The following is a 20,682-nucleotide window of genomic DNA, read 5'->3' on the forward strand; positions in this document are numbered from 1 at the left end:
TTCATCTGCTGGCTCTGTTTGTGGTTTACAGAGGTGTCATTGTTCTTAGCCACATCCTGTTTTCCCTTAGATGGCCTTTAAGGTTCAGTGGGAGTGACCAGAGGGTCAACTTTGTTGTCTTTAATAGTGGAGGAAAACACTGGGTAGTTCAGGAAAACTGGAATGCAACCATAAAGTGCTCCTTTTAACTTCAGTTTTGAAAATGAACTTTAATTTCCAGTAATCGAGATTGCTGTACAAACTCAGATCATTACCTGGTAGATGATATTTCTCACATCTAGAAGAGGCACAATTATTTGTGGCTGGTATTAGTCTGTTGTCTTTAAATATAGATCAGTTTTCACTTGTTTGCGTCCTTCTAAAAGGTCATCTGCTTATAAAGTATTTTGGGGAAAGGAGAGTTTACATTGTTCCTGCTATACTGTTAGACTTTCTTCTGTGGCTCCTGTGTCAGTGAAGGGGTCCTGGGACAGCCATCAATGTGATGTGGAGAATACCTGCTAGTAGAAGGAACTCAAAAAAAAGTGTGTGAGCACAGAGTGAATCTCTTCCCTCTGATGGCTTCATCCCCTGCCCTGTAAAATCTGTGTTAGATGTTACAACATAAGTGATGGTATTTAAAACTGTATACATGTAAGATTATTCTCATAGTTCAAGAACAAGAACCCACACACTAAAGCCTTTGCAGTTGGTTGGAAACAAGGACCCACCCACTAAAGTCTTTGCAGTTGGTTGGATTTTCTGGGTATATCACAATCTTGCTGTGCTTCCCTTCAGTCTATGACTTCTTATCTCCCTTAAGGAAACATCCAACCCAATACAGAGCCTTGGTCCCTTGTTCTAGTTCCACCTGTCTCGCCATTCCCATAGCACATTTCCCAAAATCTGAGATGAGTATCCATTGGGTTTTCCTCTCCAATGTCAAAAAGAACTGCTTGAAATGGCCATCGGTCCCCCAAGACTGGCCCACTTGGATATTACTCCATTAGTGAATGCTATAGTTTTGTCCTTTTAAAAAAAAGATTTATTTATTCATTTAGTGAATTACTTATTTGAAAGTCAGAGTTATACAGAGAGAGAAGGAGAGGTAGAGAGAGAGGTCTTCCATCCAGTGGTTCACTCCCCAATTGGCCACACTGGCCAGAGCTGCACCATTCCAAGCTGTACCAATCTGAAGCCAAGAGCCAGGAGCTTCTTCTAGGTCTTTCACTTGGATGCAGGGACCCAAGTACCTGGGCCATCTTCTACTGCTTTCCCAGGCCATAGCAGAGGGCTGGATTGGAAGTTGAGTAGCACCAGCACCCATATATAATGCCGACACTGTAGGCGGCAGCTTTACTCTCTATGCCACAGTGCCAGCCCCTTGGAGTTGTCCTTTATTAAGTGTCCAACAAGCACCTTTGGGTCAAATTTATATTTCTTCAAAGTTAAGTTCAGCACAAATTTTCAATCTAAAATTTTAAAGCAAAATATATACATTTACTCTATATTAAGCAAGTTACTACATTACTATAACAATGAATTCCTTTCTTTTTATGCCTTCCAGCTATTCAAGTCTTCTCTGAACACACACACGCATGCATACACACACAAGCTGAAACCACTTAATAGATCCTCCTTTAGCTACACAATGACTCAGCTGAAATTTTTGCAATCACTTCCCAATTGCCTGACGGGGGTGGAGCGGTAGGGTTTTATGTTTTCCTCTTCCTGTTATAGTTGCAAGGAAAGCTGCCTGTGAGTCAGTCTACAACAGGTTAATGTTCACCGCACATGAACAGTTGATCCAGCTTGAAATAAGAAGAACTCAGTGAAAACTCCAGCTCAACCACTACATGACATTTGATTTCGCAGAGTTTCCGTAAGTCCTTAGTGACTCAATTTCTGTTCGTATACATTGCAACTACTTATAATTCTTGTCCCATGGTTATATTAAGGTTAAGTGACAATTTAAGTGAGAACAGTTAGCAAAACTCCCAAGACATGATAAGCAGTGGATAAATGTTTCATGGTAGATTCTCATCTGATTTGGCTATCTAATAACAGAAAGCCACCGCCTGCCTCATGAATAACAAAGCTAGTGATGACTTGCAGTATTGATGATATTTTCATTTTCTCCACAATTTGGCAATACCATGTTGCATCTGAGCTTTTACTCATACAAACAATTTTTCCTGTAAAATTTCACTAACAACACTAATTGATGGGCTATTAATCAATACGAGTTCATAGGCAAATAACAGGCTGTAGTAATTTCACTTGATTTTTTTATGTGGGGACAATTCTGGAAATGCATCAGTTTTTCTCAATTGCTATTTATAATAATGTAAATAATCCCATTTTTGAGTCAATAAATAACTATGGCTATGTGGTTGGAAGATTAAGTTATTAATATATATTATCTAATTTAATCCCAACTTCACTTTTATGATGTTAGCACTGACAGTACTTTACAGAATTTGGAATCTGATGCTCAGAGAAATTATATAGCTTGCCTAAGCTTTTGCAGCCAAAAGCTAGAAGGGCTCTGCTTGAAACCAGTTCTGATGCCAATAGTTGAGCACTCAAGTACAGTCTGCATATCTGATGCTACCTTGATCATTTCCTCTGACAATGTTATCTTCATATCACAAGTGATTCTGTATTGCTCTCCTCATCCCACAGGTGGTTCCTTGATCAACCATCACCATGCATCCCCAGAAGGTAATCAACTTCCCTTCTCTGTCTTCCTGAGGAAGGATCCATTGGCTGCAGACTCCAACTCTTGGTACCTAAATATACATGATCATTACCACACAAGACCATGTGGGTTAGAATACTGACTTTAATGAAATTTAAGTGGATATTCAAGTGGGTTCTCCAAATCAGAGATATTGTGAAACAACAACATCAACAACAAGCAGAAGAAAACTGAGGATGACTCCATAATATATAAAGATTAAGCTTAAGTAAAATTTTAGTAAGTCAGGCTGACAGCATAAATACTTCCCAACATGAGTTGGTAAAATTGCTAGCTAAACACAGTGCACATAGCTCTGTCTCTTCTTGGTGCCATTAAAGCAAATACATATTTCCCTCTGGCAGCTGTGTCCTTCTTCATGATCCGTTGGTCTTGTTCTATGACTCCACTCTGATCTAGAGTTATGTTGATTCTATCACGGCTTTGACAGCAAATGAGGCAAATCTTCTGCCTTTGTAGAAGTGACTACTTAAAGTTCAGCCTTTAAATATAGTTGCTTCACCAACATTTTTCACATCTTTGTTTTTTACTTGCCTTTGCAGACACATGCAGGCTCACTTTCTTCCAATGTCTGGTATAGTTGCTTGGGACCTGAAAACTGTTTCTTGTTTTCAGATCTTACAGGCTTAGCTCTGGGAACCATCATAAAAACCATTCAGACTTTTGCCTGAAAGGGACAGTTTCCTCCATTGTTCATAAATCTTTTACTCCCTTCTGTTTCCTGTATTACAGTATCAGAAATCTCGTCTGTTTACAGAAGCCTGGGACATGTTGGTTACTTCCCTTTCATTGTGTCCCCACTGAGTGGCCTTTTTATCACATAAAGATCCCTAAGCTCATTTGTGCTGCAGTTCCTTAAGCTGAAATATAATTTAATGTTAAGAGACAAAACCAAAACTGAACATTTATCCGACAGAGACTATGATGGGCCTTTATAAACATGTAGACAAACTAATGAAAATAGTAAGAGCTGACTACATGAAAATTAGAGTTTTGTATAACAGCAGTAGCAACAAAATAATCATAAGCAAAATAATTCAACAAATGAACAACTGGGAAAATAGTTACCACATTGAGTATGAATTCTAACAAATTAATGAGAAAAGTACAATTGTGCTGTGAGAAAATAGTCAAAGAACATGAAGAGACAATGAACCAAAAGAGAAACTTGAATAAATCCTAAGTGTAGGAAAAGATGTTTAATTGTATTATCAATTTTAGTATATAATAGAAATGAAAATATCTCACCTGGTAAAAGAGGTATACATAACCTTATTTAATCAAGTAAATTTGTGAGGGCAGAGAGAGATATGGGTGCTCACCCTACTGGTGAGAATGATATTGAGAGAACTTTTTTGAATGCTATTTTGGAAATATGTTTCCAAATCTCTAAATATATTCTTGCCACCCAGACTAGTAATTTGACTTCTAAAACACAATCTTAAGAAAATAATTTACACTGGGATTCATACAAAGATTCATGTAGAAAAATGTAAATTGTAGATGTGATTATACTAGCAAAAATTTGAAAATATGTGTTTAGATGAAAATAAAAGAGCTGTGAATGAAGTTATGTATGTACATACGTAAGAAGGAATAATCTAGAGCAATTTAACAACCATGCTTTAGAACAATATTTAATGATATAGGATAATGCTTACTTTGACTTGCTAAATGAGAAAAGATGTTACAGAACAGTATATGCAATATGATGCTAATTAGAGGAAATTATAATATATGTATGAATATGCACAGAAAAGAAACATAAAAAAGAAATACTTCAAAATATTAATATAAGTTAATATTTAATAGATATTAGTATTAAAAAGTTTATTATTATTATTCTTTGAAAAGCAGAGAAAGAGGAATCTTCTATCTGCTGGTTCTCTCCCCAAATGCTGACAATAGAAAAGGGCTGGATCAGACCTAAGCCAGGAGCCAGGAACTCCATCTGGGTGGTCCATGTGGGCGACAGGGACCCAAGTACTTGAACCATCATCTGTTGCCTCCCAGGATGGGTGTTAGCAAGTAGCTGGATTAGAAGTAGAGATGAGATTCATACCAGACACTCAGATATGGGAAGTGGGTGTCCCAAGTGGCAGCTAGACCCACTGCTCCACAATGCCAGCCATTTTTTTGGTTTGTTTACATATTTTCCCCTCATTGACCATGTATCATTTGAAAGAAGATCAATACACTGTAAGAAGAAAATTTTAAAGACCATTTGTCCCACCCAAATGACTAAGATGTGATGTATTTTCAACAGAGTATTTTCCTTACTTGTCCAGTTATTTTCATTCACAGTTTTAGTCATAATTTTCTTTTTCTTTTTATTCCAGAATGTATTCATTAAATTTAATTTCTCACTCAGAACTCAGAGAAAAGATTAAAGGCAATTGTTACCTTTCCTTTTCACACAGGCAGTAGAATCTATTTTTAAAGGTTCTGTTTTAAATCTCTGTTGTTAGAAACATTTATTTAACCTCTAACTCTGCTCTACTGAGACGTTTTGTTTACATCAGGTTGGACCTTGGCCTTCCCACCCTCACACTCAGGGGAAATGTGTTGTTGTTGTTGTTGTTACTGTTAAAAAAGATTTGATTGAAATGGTTTGGGCTGATTCTTTTAGATTTGAAAATAGCCAAAAGCAATTCTACTTCGGATTATTTGGGAGACTATTTTCCCCTCCTCTGACTTAAAAAGATTTCATATAAAAGAGAAATTATACAGAATAAAGAATATGTCAAGACTTTTTTTTTTTAATTTCCAAGTCTGAGAGGTAAAAATAATTCTTCCCATTGCTGCAGCTTCATAGGTCTGCCTGGTTCCCTTACAGGCACCGAGACATGCAGAGTGTAACTGCAGATAAGCTCTTCGCCATCCTCCAGATAATTTGATAGGACCAGGCTTGGTGTCCAGTGTTAGGCAACTAGTGCCTGGCAGCCTTCCACAAAGACACTGCTAATTACTTCTAAAGGAACTTGGAGTTGAAGCAAAGACCTTTACTCCACTTTCTAGAGAATGCCAGCAACAGGTTCAGATGTTTGCTGCTTGGTCTATGGAGAGTGAGAATATTGCAGTTACAGGAAGAACATTTAGGGGTTAAGCAAGGAAACTGTATTAAAGGAGAGTGAATTCAAATAATCTCCACTCACCACCACAGCTCTTTCAGCCCCCACACTGAATAAATATTCTGGAAGTTTTTGCTACATCTGCAAATCTCCCATTCATCACAGAGCATTCCCCGTGATACATGGGAACTGCAGAGGCCATAATAACAGCTTCATGACCCTTACCCCTACTCACTATTATGGAATCCCCTGACCAATTATTATTATTATTAAGACTGTTTCATGTATATTCAGCTTCACAGGTCTCTGTCATATTTTTTCCTCTCTAACTCTGGCTCCTGTGGCAACCTTTGACTTTGATGACCTTGAAGCTGGAACTGGGGATGAGTGCACATGTCAGCTCAGTAATCGCTGTTGATCATGAAGAGACCGCTGATACCTCTACCAAGGCTGCCATCTCTGCAGATCTGAGCAATTGATTACCACCTTAAATGTGTAAGCTTTGGACTTAAACAACTTAGGCTCCTCAGTTTACTGGCTAAGTGACCTTGGATAAATATTTACTTTCTTTGGCAGAGATTGCTAGCTGCCTCCCAATTTCAAGAGGATTCTTCTCTAGCAGAATTCAGAGTAATCTTCCCTGCAAAACAGTGACATTTGCCAAGCTCCTGGGCAGCTGCAAGTGGGCATCTGACAATGTTGCACACATCTATGTCTCTCTCTGTTTTATTTGTCACAAATGCATGTGTGTGTATGTGTGTGTATACAAGTCTGTGTGTGCATGCCATCTCTCTTATTTTCTTCCACAGCCTGGATTATTGACTGGCTTCCTGGTCTGTACCTCAGAAAAAGGAAAACAAGAGGAAGGAAAGTGGAAAGAGAAGGGACAGCAACACTGATACATTTTTTTTAATTTATTTTTTGAGAGGCGGAGAAAAAGCAGGTTCACTCCCTGCCTCGTAACAGATTAGGGTGAGCTAGGATGCAGGAACTCAATCTGGGTTTCCCATGTGGGTGGCAGAAATCCAACCACTTGAGCCATCACTTGATCCCTTCCTGTATTTGCAGGAAGCTAGAGTCAGGAGACTGAACTTGGAATTGAATTTAGGCATACTGATGTGGGATGTGTGTATCCTACAATATCTTAACTTGTACAGCAAAATTGATCCCTATAATGACACTTTTTTTTAACTTGTATTTAGCAAATATAAATTTCCAAAGTACAGCTTATGAATTACAATGGCTCCTCCCCCATAACTTCCCTCCCACCCACACCCCTCCCATCTCCCGCTCCCTCTCCCATTCCATTCACATCAAGATTCATTTTCAATTCTCTTTATATACAGAAGATCAATTTAGTATATATTAAGTAAAGATTTCATCAGTTTGCACCCACACAGAACATAAAGTGTAAAATACTGTTTGAGTACTAGTTATAGCATTAATTCACATTGGACAACACATTAAGGACAGAGATCCTACATGAGGAGTAAGTGCACAGTGACTCCTATTGTTGACTTAACCAATTGACACTCTTGTTTATGGTGTCAGTAATCTCCTTAGGCTCCAGTCATGAGTTGCCAAGGCTATGGAAGTCTTTTGAGTTCGACGACTCTGATCTTATTTAGACAAGGTCATAGTCAAAGTGGAAGTTCTCTCCTCCCTTCAGAGACAGGCTCCTCCTTCTTTGATGGCCCATTCTTTCTTTTTTTTTTAACTTTTATTTAATGAATATAAATTTCCAAAGTACAGCTTATGGATTACAATGGCTTCCCCCCCATACCGTCCCTCCCACCTGCAACCCTCCCCTTTCCCACTCCCTCTCCCCTTCCATTCACATCAAGATTCATTTTCGATTCTCTTTATATACAGAAGATCAGTTTAGCATACATTAAGTAAAGATTTCAACAGTTTGCTCCCACACAGAAACATAAAGTGAAAAATAATAGATGATTTTTTAAATGATGATGAAATCAGATCAGACCTATTGTCATGTTTAATCCCAGTGAGAGTCAAGTTGGGAATTGATAATTTCTTTTTTTTTTTTTTTTTTTTTTACAGAAGATCAGTTTAGTATACATTAAGTAAAGATTTCAACAGTTTGCACCCCATAGAAACACAAAGTGAAATATACTGTTTGAGTACTCATTATAGCATTAAATCTCAATGTACAGCACATTAAGGACAGAGATCCTATATGAGGAGTAAGTGCACAGTGACTCCTGTTGTTGACTTTACAAATTGACACTCCTGTTTATGGCATCAGTAATCTCCCTATGCTCCAGTCATGAGTTGCCAAGGCTATGGAAGCCTTTTGAGTTCTCCAACTCTTATCTTGTTTAGACAAGGTCATAGTCAAAGTGGAGGTTCTCTCCTCCCTTCAGAGAAAGGTACCTCCTTCTTTGAAGACCTGTTCTTTCCACTGGGATCTCACTCATAGAGATCTTTCATTTAGGTCTTTTTTTTTTTTTTTTTCTGCCAGAGTGTCTTGGCTTTCCATGCCTGAAATACTCTCATGGGCTTTTTAGCCAAATCCGAATGCCTTAAGGGCTGATTCTGAGGCCAGAGTGCTGTTTAGGACATCTGCCATTCTATGAATATAGTGACACTTTTTAATCTCTGTTTTACTCATTCCTTTTGTTCACAGTATTTATTATACCCCACACTCGCCCTGAAGGATTGCCATCCAAATCATACCACCATTCATTAATACAAATTTTCTTAAACACTTTGTAAACTTATGATCATTTGTAATAATAATAATTTTTTTTGACAGGCAGAGTGGACAGTGAGAGAGAGAGACGGAGAGAAAGGTCTTCCTTTGCCGTTGGCTCACCCTCCAATGGCCACCACAGCCGGCGCACCGCGCTGATCCGATGGCAGGAGCCAGTTTTTTGAAAAGCTTAAACCCTATATGCTCCTATCCCTTTACCCTATAATCTCCCAAACCTCTTGAATTTTAAATTTAAGATCAAATAATTATAAATAATAGACCAAAGTTTCATTTTATATTAAAATATATAAAATACAATGTGGTGCTAAAAAAACTTGACCTTGTTTGCAAAACTTTTCATCTGCCAGTGAAAGTTAAACGTGTGTAGATAATATAGGATTTTCTCTTAATCACACTTTAGGCAGTCATGAGATGTGCGTATGTGTGTGTGTTAAAGAGGAAGGGGAGAGAGAGAAAGAGAGAGATTCCTTACATTTTCTTCTACTTGGATCTTCCATTCACAGAAAGTTTTGAAAATATCATTACTGAAAAACCATATTGTTGAGAAAATGCTGCACATTGTGCTTTTCAAACAAGAATAGGCTGACCCTTTACCTTTCATTTGTCCAGTTCTAATCCAAAAATTTTACCCCACAGCACATTTTAAATCTGTAGAAAATACTGACCGACATTTCTGGTCCTAGAACTTAGCAACATTTCCTAGCCGCTCTTGCCATTAACAAAGTCAAAGGTATGTGCTTGGCAAGTGATTTGTATCAACCACCTCCAAGCAGTTCTCCTTGCTCCCTGTCTTCCCTCATATACGGGCCACATGCAGAGTATCCAGTTGAGGACTCCAATGCCTAATGGCAGAGCCACTATAGTTAAAGAACAGTGGCCTCTGCTTGGAGTAGACTTCCCTCCTCCCCTTAGTCCCACCCCTGCCAATCTGCACAGGACTGGGATGTATGTCAGCAATAGGCCTTGATTAATGAGTTTCAGCATTGCTAGTTATAATGCTTAGACTGTTCTCATTAACAAAAACTCCAAAGCAAAATTCTACACGGGTTCTTACTAGGAACGCATCACAAACAATGCTCTCTACTGGGCATTAAGTGCCAGGGCATAGTAAAGTTCAAATGGCTAAGCAAGATATTTTATATTAATTCATCATGGAGCTTTCCTGCAATTTTAGTTAGCCACACTGCAATACTTTTTAAGGTTCTCAATTTTTGCAACCACCATATTAAACAAGGCACTCAAGTTTGCCCTTTTTCAATGGCTCATCTGGAATTTGTGAGGTACACTGGTAGGGAAAACAGTGACTGTCCATTATGGGATCCAGTGTACTGATTGTTGGAGCTGTTTCAGGTGTGGGCAACTCATACACCTGTTTGAGTTACAGAAGGACTGGTATCCTTTGCAGTGTGTCTGGTTTACTAGCGTGAAAGATGAAACAACAGAGGACTGAACTCAGTGTCACCCGGGCATTTCTTTTCTGCACACAGGCCTTCTAGTCATGAAAGGTGGGCTTATTTGCATTTGCATGACTGTTCAAGAAATGAGGAAAATGACAAGACACCACTTCTCTGGATGCATGAGCCTTTTGTGCTACAGTGCTCAGTTGGGATGCTCCTCGTTGCTTTTTAATCCCTAGTCCCTTTACCTCTTGGAGAAGGCCCTGGGGCACTCTCTACAGAGGGCTCTTGACACTGGAAATTCCTCCTTTTGGTTGATCAAAGCTGGTGCAGTCTGACCCCACCCCAGGAAATGGTGGCAGACACATCTGTTCAGTCTGGCTTCCTGCCAACAGAGGATTTATTCTGGGGTAAGTGGGGGAGAAGGACTTTTATGTCAGGAGGGGATTTATTGTTGGCTGATGGGGTGTGGCGAGTGTGAAGGGTGGGAACCACTTCAGTCCCTTGGCTGGATTGTCTGACTTTTTGTGAGGCAGAGTTTAATCTTTGTATATGAGTTCTGAGACTTGTGATGGGCAAGGGCTGAATCAGTGAACTTCAACGATAATGGAAACACTTTTTGGAAGTGAAGTACAGACTTGCAAAAAGTTAGATGATGAAAGTGAAGGTTTGCTGTCTACATGCGGTAAGAGGATGATTCGAATCAAACAACTGAGGACAACACTCTCACAGTCCTCTGCAGTTAGCCAGCATTGCTCCTCAGACTAATGGGAAGGAGACTAGAGGCTGAGCTGCTTGGTTTTCTGAAACTCTGGCCTTCACTAGGCAGAAGTCCTTGGATGTTAGGTCTTTTTGTATCTCAGTGTCTCTGTAGCAACAATAATAGTAACACTGAAATGACATGGCACATTGAATTCTGTGCAGCATACCCTGTCTTTTTTTTTTTTTGACAGGCAGAGTGGACAGTGAGAGACAGAGAGAAAGGTCTTCCTTTTTGCCATTGGTTCACCCTCCAATGGCAGCCGCGGCCGGCGCACTGCGCTGATCTGATGGCAGGAGCCAGGTACTTATCCTGGTCTCCCATGGGGTGCAGGGCCCAAGGACTTGGGCCATCCTCCACTGCACTCCCTGGCCACAGCAGAGAGCTGGTCTGGAAGAGGGGCAACCGGGACAGAATCCGACGCCCCGACCGGGACTAGAACCCGGTGTGCTGGCGCCGCTAGGCGGAGGATTAGCCCATTAAGCCACGGCACCGGCTCATACCCTGTCTTGTAAAATTAACATATATTAGAAAGAGCCAGCGTGACATGATATAGGGCTGATCCGATGACTAGAGTGTTAGAGTTGCCTAAGAAAATGACAGCTGGGTATAGTCCTGAGTCCAGCACCATTTCAAGGATTCAATATGAGAACAGGAAATAATGCCATGGGGTGTAACTGAGTTTCATTCTAAAGCCTGAGAGAAACACGGCATTTTGCTCTTGAGAAAACCCTTTATCTTTCCCACCTCCATGTTATTGTCTATGGTTGCCAGGGCAGAGATTTACATAGGTATGAGCTAGATTTCATCTGGTAAATATCTGTAGAGCAGCTTCTATGCTCACTGCTGGGGCATATGCTGAAGCCCACATACAAGAAATGTAAGTCATCATCCCTGCTCTCCAAAGGCAGGAGTTCCTGTTTGACTTTCGAGTCTTAAGAATTTAGGTAGAGCCAGAACCCATTTGTAAATGAGGAAAGATGTTCTCACTGGTGCACACATCATGGTGGCATAGTTTTATGAATGGAATATGGGCCACATCTCAGCCCTCACTGATCCTTCAGTCTGCCCCTGCACATCTTTTTGTGTTTTGATGGCCATCTTATCTCGAGGAGGACATGTAGTTAGGTCTGCCAAGAATCCTAAGCTGCATGAGGGAACAAAAGACCTTCTGGTGAATAAATCATGCTAAGGAAAGAGAAATTAGAAACAGACAACTTTAATCCAAGGCCAATATATCACAGTAAAATAATCTGGGAGATTCCAAAGGCAGCATGGTATCTGTGAATAGTGAGATGGAAGAGTTGTTTAAACAAAAGGTCTCCTGATGGGAGAACACTGGGAGAAGGAGGAGCGCCTACTGGGATCTTCTACATTAGAATATGGAACAGAGATGCTATGTGGGGGATGGAGTTTGGTGGTGCCATGTAGCAGCCCATGAAGTTTTAGTTCAGATCAGCTAAAGGAGGTAGAAGTTTTGAGATGGCCATAGGTTGTCCAAGTGATGACTCCTCCAGCATTAGATCAGACAGGGAGGGTGGAAAATGTCAACTCCACTCGTCAATATACATACACTTGTTGGAACATTCCAGAAGACAGGGAGAGGGGGAGACTTCTAAAAAAGTGCTAAAGCTTCTGAGATTGTGACTTCAGGAAGAGTGAATATATCAACCTTGTTACAGTTACTGTGGCATTGTCTGTATCTCAATGTGGACATCATTAGGGAAACCAGAATAACACAGACACACACCTTTGAAAGAGTGAAGCAATGATGAATACCACTGTAGCATGATATTCCCTCACCACAGGGTGTGCAGTACAGGGTGTGGGCAGTTGCTGTATGCCAGCTGTCTCTACACATTCCACTTGAAGCAGAGTTCACTTGCTGAGGAGGAAAGAATGTGCAGGATGGTGAGCAACTTCCAATAATTAATAACTGGAGGTTCCTCTACAATCCTCTTAAACATCTATTTCAGTAAAGGAGGAGTCAGAAGAGGGGAAGAGGAAGGAAGTTGGGGAGGGGAAGGTGTGTGAAGGCAAGTGAACCCTAAACTGGGAACCAAGATCCTGGGTTCTCCAGCTAGCAGAATGGGTATGGGAACTGGATCAACCTGTAAGATTTCATTTTCTCATTTGTAGAATGAAGGGATAGAGTGAACAGATTTTAGCTTTCCATCCTGAGCTGGATGCTCACATTTACTTGTCTTTTAATTTGGTAATTATTGAAAAAGGAACTTTTGTCTACACATCATGTGAACAATTTGTGGCTTATTCTGGTAGCATAGGACTGCAAGCTTTGCTTTCTGACTGGACTTTTTGGCTGGAGACTAACCAAGTTGGGGCTCCACAAGTGCTCATAAAGTAATGTTTCTGGACTTCTGAGCAAACTTGTTTTGCTACCTCTCCCACAGTTTTTATTTCCTTTCTTGCTTCCTCCATGTCAGATCCCTATTTCCTTTTTGGTCACTGTATAAATGTGTGAGACTTCACCTAACCCTATCAGAGTGTCTGGGCAGTTAGTCTGTGTTTTTGCACATCCTGCCAAAATAAGCTTGGTCATTTACCTCTGTTTATTTTCTCTTTCCAGACATCAGGTATTGTCTGCATTCCAGCGCCCACACAAAAGTAGTATCTCCCCAATTAAGGCTGTGCACTTTCTGATTGTTGCTAACTTTGGTGGATTTGGCTCCAGACCAACCAGAAGCATTTATCAAACAGCAGCCGGTGGCATTTGGTTTCTTCAAGTACTTTCAAATTCTCTACAACAGTCCTTCAAATGACATTTTTAATAACCAACCTTAAAATAGAGAGGAGAAGAGGGGAGGGTATAGAGGAGGAGAGTGAGGTGGGGGAAGGGCAATCAAAGAATAAACTACAAGGGAAGGAACCCAAAGAAAATTGGACACTTGACCACCCTTCCTTCCAGGACACACATTAGAAATTTGCCTTTTTAGGATATGGTAATCCAGATTTTGCTCAAACTGAATTCAAACACTTATCCATTACTATTAGATTGATTCTACTCTTGCTCACAAATTACTAGTGTTGCCTGACCTAAGGACTTTTTAGGCTCTTATTCAGATTTATCTTCTGGAGTCAATGTTTTGGCAATTTATCTGCCTTACTCAGCAACTTTCACTGGCTCCATAATGCTGGATACTCTTTATAGTTCTGAGTAGAGCTAATTTTTTGGTCTATTTCCACTGCTTTTCTTTTTAAGTGTGTATTTCTATCTATTTGAAGGCAGAGAGGGGTAGGGGGGAGAAGGGGAGGAGGTAGAGGAGAGAGAGAGAGGAAGAGAGAGAGAGAGAGAGAGAGAGAAATCTTCTATCTGCTAGTTTCCTCCCCAAATGTCCACAGCAGTCAGGGCTAGGCCAGGCTGAAGGCAGGAACCAGAAATCCCATCCAGGCCTCCCATGGGGGTGACAAGAGCCCAAGTACACCAGCAGGAAACTGGACCAAGGCTTGAACAGGCAGTCTGATACTGGATGAGGGAAACAAGCCACACTATTCACAAAAACACTAAAACTACTATTCTTTTGGCTTTAGAGTTTCACTTTAATTCCTTATTGCAACTATGTCAAATGTTGAGTACACATACTTCTCAAACTAGGTATTTTCCTGTTGCCTATCAATGAAGTACCTCAAATGTTCCACAAATATTCTCATATTCTCTGCTAGGAATGAAGTGAGCTCTATCCTCATTTGAAACTTGTTACAGCAAACATAGAGAAAGAATATGTGGTTTCAGGATTGATTGACCAATACTTACACTGATGACAGAAAGAGAAAAAATGTGGTTAAAACAAGACAAAAGACCTTTTGTCTTACAATACTGAAAATAACAGTGATGAGGAGGTAGTAAAATTTTGTGTACAGCTGATGAGCATTATGGAATGTGTTTTCTTAGACATCTCGTGTTATGATAATAAGAGAAACACATAAAACTGTTTAGAGTGATTAAAGAATGATTTACATATGAGTAAGGCTGGAGGAAAATTTAATCAAGTTAACTTGCCAGGTACATAAATATTGTCAATATTGTCCAAGAAGAAGTAGATGCTGCTGCTGATTTTCTGTTTCCATGGAAAATTGGTAGAGGAAAAGAAGAGGAAGCAAAACGCTTTTAACCATCTACTATATGACACCTTTGTGCTTAGCAATTGCCTCACTTGATCCTTAGACGAATCTCCCCAGGGGAATCATCATTATCCTCCTTTTACACCATGTTGGAAACCCAAAGCAAATGGCCCAAATCACTTAGTTGCCAATGGCACAGCCAGGACATTGGCAGAAAACACCCTGCCCACAGGACTGTGTTCTCTCCATCTTGAACACCTATGATTATTTTTGTATTTAATCATTCAGTTCTTTCCTTCTTGTTCTGCAAAAATTACACAGGATGTTATCATCATGACCTGTTCAGTTCTGTTAAATATGATGATTACAATTTTGAAATCATTTTAGTACTGAACAGCTGTTCACCAAACAGTTTCCAAGATGGCATCTCCATTCTGCATACACACACATTATCTAAAACAAGGTGCTTTTCTATTTTGGCTAAGGCACAGTTCCTTCCCGTTGAGTTGTGCCCACCTCATTGTTCCACCTCAGCTGAACTGTGAACGTGACAGCAAAATACTGAAACACGTGTCTGGACAGTTAACGGCCCATTCTCTTCTGGACCCAAACAAGTAATGAGAATTTCTGCTCAGCTTCAACTATTACCAAATGTGTCTTTGAAAACTCATTCCTTAAGTTTAACAGAGTATTAACTAAACTTAACAATGTCTGAGGAGTTTGGAAATTCCCATAGCAGTATTAACATTAAATCTATTGAAAATATGAATTAGGCTATGCTGTCCGATGTTTTGGGAGATGGGAAGTAGACATGGCAAACCCACAGATATGGAATCAAATTTCCAAAGGAGGAGCAATCATTGCTGAAAATAGTGTACACCTGTGTGGGTTGCTCTATGGATATATGGGACAATGGTTTCCTTAGTGTCTGAAAAAGTTAAAGGGGCCGGCGCTGTGGCGCAGTAGGTTGAACCCCTGGCCTGCAGTGCCAACATGCCATGTGGGCACCAGTTTAAGTCCTGACTGCTCCACTTCTAGTCCAGGTCCCTGCTAATGCACCTGGGAAAGCAGCGGAGGATGGCCCAAGTGCTTGGGCCCCTTCACCCACTTGGAAGACCTGGAAGAAGTTCCTGGCTCCTGGCTTCAGATCGGCTCAGCTCTGGCTATTGGGGCCATTTGAGCATTTGAGGAGTGAAACTCTCTCTCTCTCTCTCTCTCTCTCTCTCCCTCTCTACCTCTCTCTGTAACTCTTTCAAATGAATAAAATAAATCTTACCAAAAAAAGTTTTTTTTTTTTTTTTTTTTTACAGGCAGAGTGGACAGGGAGAGAGAGAGAGAGAAAGACAGAGAGAAAGGTCTTCCTTTGCCATTGGTTCACCCTCAATGGCCGCCATGGGCGGCGCGCTGCAGCCGGCGCACCGCGCTGATCCGATGGCAGGAGCCAGGTGCTTCTCCTGGTCTCCCATAGGGTGCAGGGCCCAAGCACTTGGGCCATCCTCCACTGCACTCCCGGGCCACAGCAGAGAGCTGGCCTGGAAGAGGAGCAACCGGGACAGAATCTGGCGCCCCGACCGGGACTAGAACCCGGTATGCCGGCGCCGCTAGGTGGACGATTAGCCTATTGCGCCGCGGCGCCGGCCCAAAAAAGGTTAAGACAAAGATCCAACAAGAAGATTTCCTATTTACTGGGTGCCATTCAGTAAAGGCATCTTTCTGTGGCCTCCAAATCAGAAGTCATGGAGAGCAAACACTACAGTTAATTACTGCGTTCTTAAGACTTCATCGGAGATCTTTTCGGAAGGATAAAATTTGTGTGATCACTGGATTTCTGAGCCAAAGGTATGTATGTTTTAATAATCCATGTCATTCTTGTACATCTTAGAGAAACTTTGGACAACAATTTGGAATATATGCACACAAAATATTAATTCTAATCCCAGTGAGTAATCAGATTAACCGTATTCATAGAATAGACTTGAGAGAATTAATAGGTGGGTGTGCCAAAATGAGTAAATGAATCCATTATAATATATTATGTCACAATCCTATCTCTGCTATCATCATTTTAAAATAAAAATAACATTTAGCAAGTTCTGCACTGCAAAGTTGGAAATAGAATGTTAAAGAGTTGTCATTATTTCTTCTTTGGGAAGGATTGTGACTGATAAGATAACTATTGCTTAAACTATTTTAGTATGTGAATTTGGCACAGATAAATTCTCTTTTCTATGTGCTAATTACTGTAATTTGATCATTATAATGATTGTAATTTCATATTCACTTTATATGAGATAGTCGCTTAACACTGCCTGTCACATCATAGTAAATTTGCTTGTAAGATATTTTTTGGGGGGAACTATTATATCCTATCAACAATGCCTTCAGTGGCTTAATTATGATATGCCTTCAGGATTTTATAACACCTCTTATAAAGCCTATTTCCTGAATGAGAATGTTAGATTTCTAAAAGCTATGTCAAGATAGTATTTCAAATGAATTTCTAGTTGCATTTGTAATATTTTTATGAGAAAAATTTTTGAAGATGACATAAAATTTCATGAGATATTTATTTAATTGATAACGCATATACCTGTAAAGCAAGTTCATATATTTACAAAAGGAATAAGAAAACCCTTGGGGCTGGCACTGTGGCATGGAAGGTTAAGCCTCCATCTGCAGTTTGGGTATCCTATATGGATGCCAGTTCAAGTCCCAGCTGCTCCACTTTCCATCCAGCTCCCTGCTAATGCATTTAGTAAGGCAGTGGAAAATGGCCTAGATGAAGCTCCTGTCTCCTGGCCTCAGCCTGCCCCATGCGTGGCCTTTGCAGCCATTTGTGGAGTGAACCATCAGATGGAAGATCTCTCTCTCTCTCTCTTCTTCTCTCTCTGTATTTTTGTTTTTCAAATAAATAAATGAAATATTTAAAAAAAATAAAGAAAACCCTTTATATACTGATTTCCAAAGGTTTCCATGGTACATTACAGAATGAAAAATAAATAAATAAAAATAAATGTATATAGGATATAGCTTTGGAACAAAATAGGGAATAGATAAAAATCAACCTCTGTATTTTTAAATCTGCATAAAGAAAAACTCTGGTAGGATTGATGAAAGTAGTAAGAGTGGTTTTACAAAGGCAAAGAGAATGGTGTTATCAGTAAATTAGTGACTAGCAGATGGGTTTAAAGAGAGACTTCCACTGTATTCCTTGTTTTAGGATATTCACTCATGGTTCCAAGTGCTATGAAGATATTTTGATATTCATACAGCCCACTATGTCAATCTTTTATTCTTTTTGGATTCTTAGTCATACATTTAAAGCCTTTAGGTTGGGGTGCATATGTTGCTTATCAGTTAAGACATCTGTGTCCCAAACTGGAGAGCCAGCTTTGAGTCCTGTCTCCACTCCTGACTCCAGTTCCTTGCTAATGCAGACCCTGAGAAGCAGAAGTGACGGCTCCAGTAACTGAGTGCCTGCCATCCATGTGAGAGACTTGGATTGAGTTCCCCAGCTCCAGGCTTTGGCCTCCAGCCCAGGGCCATTGCCAACATTTGGGATAGTGAAACATGGGACAAGCTGAATTTCACTCTGTCTCTCTGCCTCTCAAATAAATAAGAAAAATTTCAAGATTTTGTCTTTTAATTCTTCATGTATAATTTTAGTTAAATATTTTACTGATTTGTAGTTTATTATAGTTAATATTATGAGAAATGATGGTTATCCAGTGGTCTCAACCCAACCTACTGAATAAACAATTATTTTCCTGTTGATCGGATGGCCATGCTATCTTCCTAACACATTAAATCCTTTTGATGTATTTCAACTTTATATTCCTTTACATTGCTTTGTCTATGTATATGTCCCTATACTTTAATTATTAAGTCTTAGTGCTTTATAATATATTTGTCTACCCTGCTGTAATTGTTCTTCTGTTAGACATTTTTGGCTTTTCTTTTTTTAAAGTCTTTAATAAAATCAGATTCGTCTAGCTTAAAAATAACATTTAATTGAACCACTATAATCCAAAAGCTGTACTTTTGAAATTTATATTTATTAAATAAAAGTTTTATATTAAAAAAGAAAAAACATTCAATTGAGATTGTCCTAAATTTATAAATATACTTCAGGGAAATTGACACCCTTATAGTGTTGAGGCTGTCTGTCCCCAAACCTGATGTATTTCTCTTTATTCAAATGACTTCTTTTTTACCAAAGAGACTAATTATTTCTCTTTGGTATTTTGTCTGTGGTACATTTTTTTCCAGACATATCTAGCACAGTTCTTATTAAATTTATTCCTAGGTATTATAAACTTTTTGGTGCTTATTAAAATTGATTCATCTTTCACATATTCAAGTAGTTATTTCTTTATGTGAAATATATATATGATTATTTTTACCTCTTTACCTTACCGGGTTTCTTTTTATTGTTCGTAATTATTTTCTAGTTGGTTCTCTTGGCTTTTTCAGATGCACAATCATGTTATTTGCAAATGTGATAATTCTAATCCTTTTCATTTCTCATGTCCCTTTTTTTCTTATCTAATTACAATGGGTAGTTTACTAACTTACTATAAAAGATCTGCAAAGATTGGAAAAAAGCTTATAGCACATTTTGGTTAAAAATTTGGGTCAAGAATCTATTTATACAATGCATTATTTCAAAAAACTGTTTTGACTGTAGGAATGTGACTTATTAATTAGAGGATTTTGTTGAGGCAATATTTCTAAGAAAGAAAAACTAATTCACTGGTTATTAAAACCATCTTTAGGGGCCAGTGCTGTGGCACAGCGGGTTAACGCCCTGGCCTGAAGTGCCGGCATCCAATATGGGCACCAGTTAGAGTCCTGGCTTCTCCTCTTCTGATCCAGCTCTCTGCTATGGCCTGGGAAAGCAGTGGAAGATGGCCCAAGTCCTTGGGCCCCTGCACCCACGTAGGAGACCTGGAAGAAGCTCCTGGCTCCTGGTTTCAGATCGGCACAGCTCCAGCAATTATGGCCAATTGGGGAGTGAACCATCAGATGGAAGACCTCTCTCTCTTTTTTCTCTCTCTCTGTAACTCTGACTTTTGAATAAATAAACAATTAAAAAAAAGAAGAACCATCATTAGTACAAAAAACTGGAGATTTCTTTTTTTTTTTAAACTTTCATTTAATGAATATAAATTTCCAAAGTACATTTATGGATTACAATGGCTTGCCCCCCATACCGTCCCTCCCACCCGCAACCCTCCCCTTTCCCACTCCCTCTCCCCTTCCATTCACATCAAGATTCATTTTCGATTCTCTTTATATACAGAAGATCAGTTTAGCATACTTTAAGTAAAGATTTCCACAGTTTGCTCCCACACAGAAACATAAAGTGAAAAATAATAGATGATTTTTTAAATGATGATGAAATCAGATCAGACCTATTGTCATGTTTAATCCCAGTGAGAGTCAAGTTGGGAATTGATAATTTCTTTTTTTTTTTTAACAGAAGATCAGTTTAGTATACATTAAGTAAAGATTTCAACAGTTTGCTCCCACACAGAAACATAATGTGAAAAATACTGTTTGAGTACTCGTTATAGCATTAAATCTCAATGTACAGCACACTAAGGACAAAGATCCTACATGAGGAGTAAGTGCACAGTGACTCCTGTTGTTGGCTTAACGAATTGACACTCTTGTTTATGGCCTCAGTAATCACCCTAGGCTCTTGTCATGAGCTGCCAAGGCTATGGAAGCCCCCTGAGTTCACTGACTCTGATCATATTTAGACAAGGCCATGGTCAAAGTGGAAGTTCTCTCCTCCCTTAGAGAAGGTACCTCCTTCTTTGATGACCCATTCTTTCCACTGGGATCTCACTCGTGGAGATCTTTCATTTAGGGTTTTTTTTTTTTTTTCCCAGAGT

The 20,682-nt window shown here is 39.5% G+C and overlaps 1 long non-coding RNA gene across 3 annotated transcripts in view; it reads left to right on the forward strand.

The window, feature by feature from the left end:
- Positions 1 to 19,892, forward strand: part of LOC103347814 (uncharacterized) — a 29,235-nt gene extending 9,343 nt beyond the window's left edge. The window contains exons 1-4 of one of the 3 annotated variants that reach the window (XR_011380005.1): positions 1,325 to 1,861; positions 2,665 to 2,767; positions 6,106 to 6,306; positions 19,558 to 19,892. This is a non-coding gene — a long non-coding RNA (uncharacterized lncRNA). Of the gene's footprint in view, positions 1 to 1,324; positions 1,862 to 2,664; positions 3,084 to 6,105; positions 6,307 to 8,587; positions 8,859 to 19,557 lie in introns of those variants that run through there. The other 2 variants (XR_007919537.2, XR_011379998.1) reach the window with 2 other exon arrangements.
- Positions 19,893 to 20,682: the final 790 nt, after the last annotated feature.

Source organism: Oryctolagus cuniculus, chromosome 1 (assembly GCF_964237555.1).
Source record: "Oryctolagus cuniculus chromosome 1, mOryCun1.1, whole genome shotgun sequence".
Taxonomy (NCBI): domain Eukaryota; kingdom Metazoa; phylum Chordata; class Mammalia; order Lagomorpha; family Leporidae; genus Oryctolagus; species Oryctolagus cuniculus.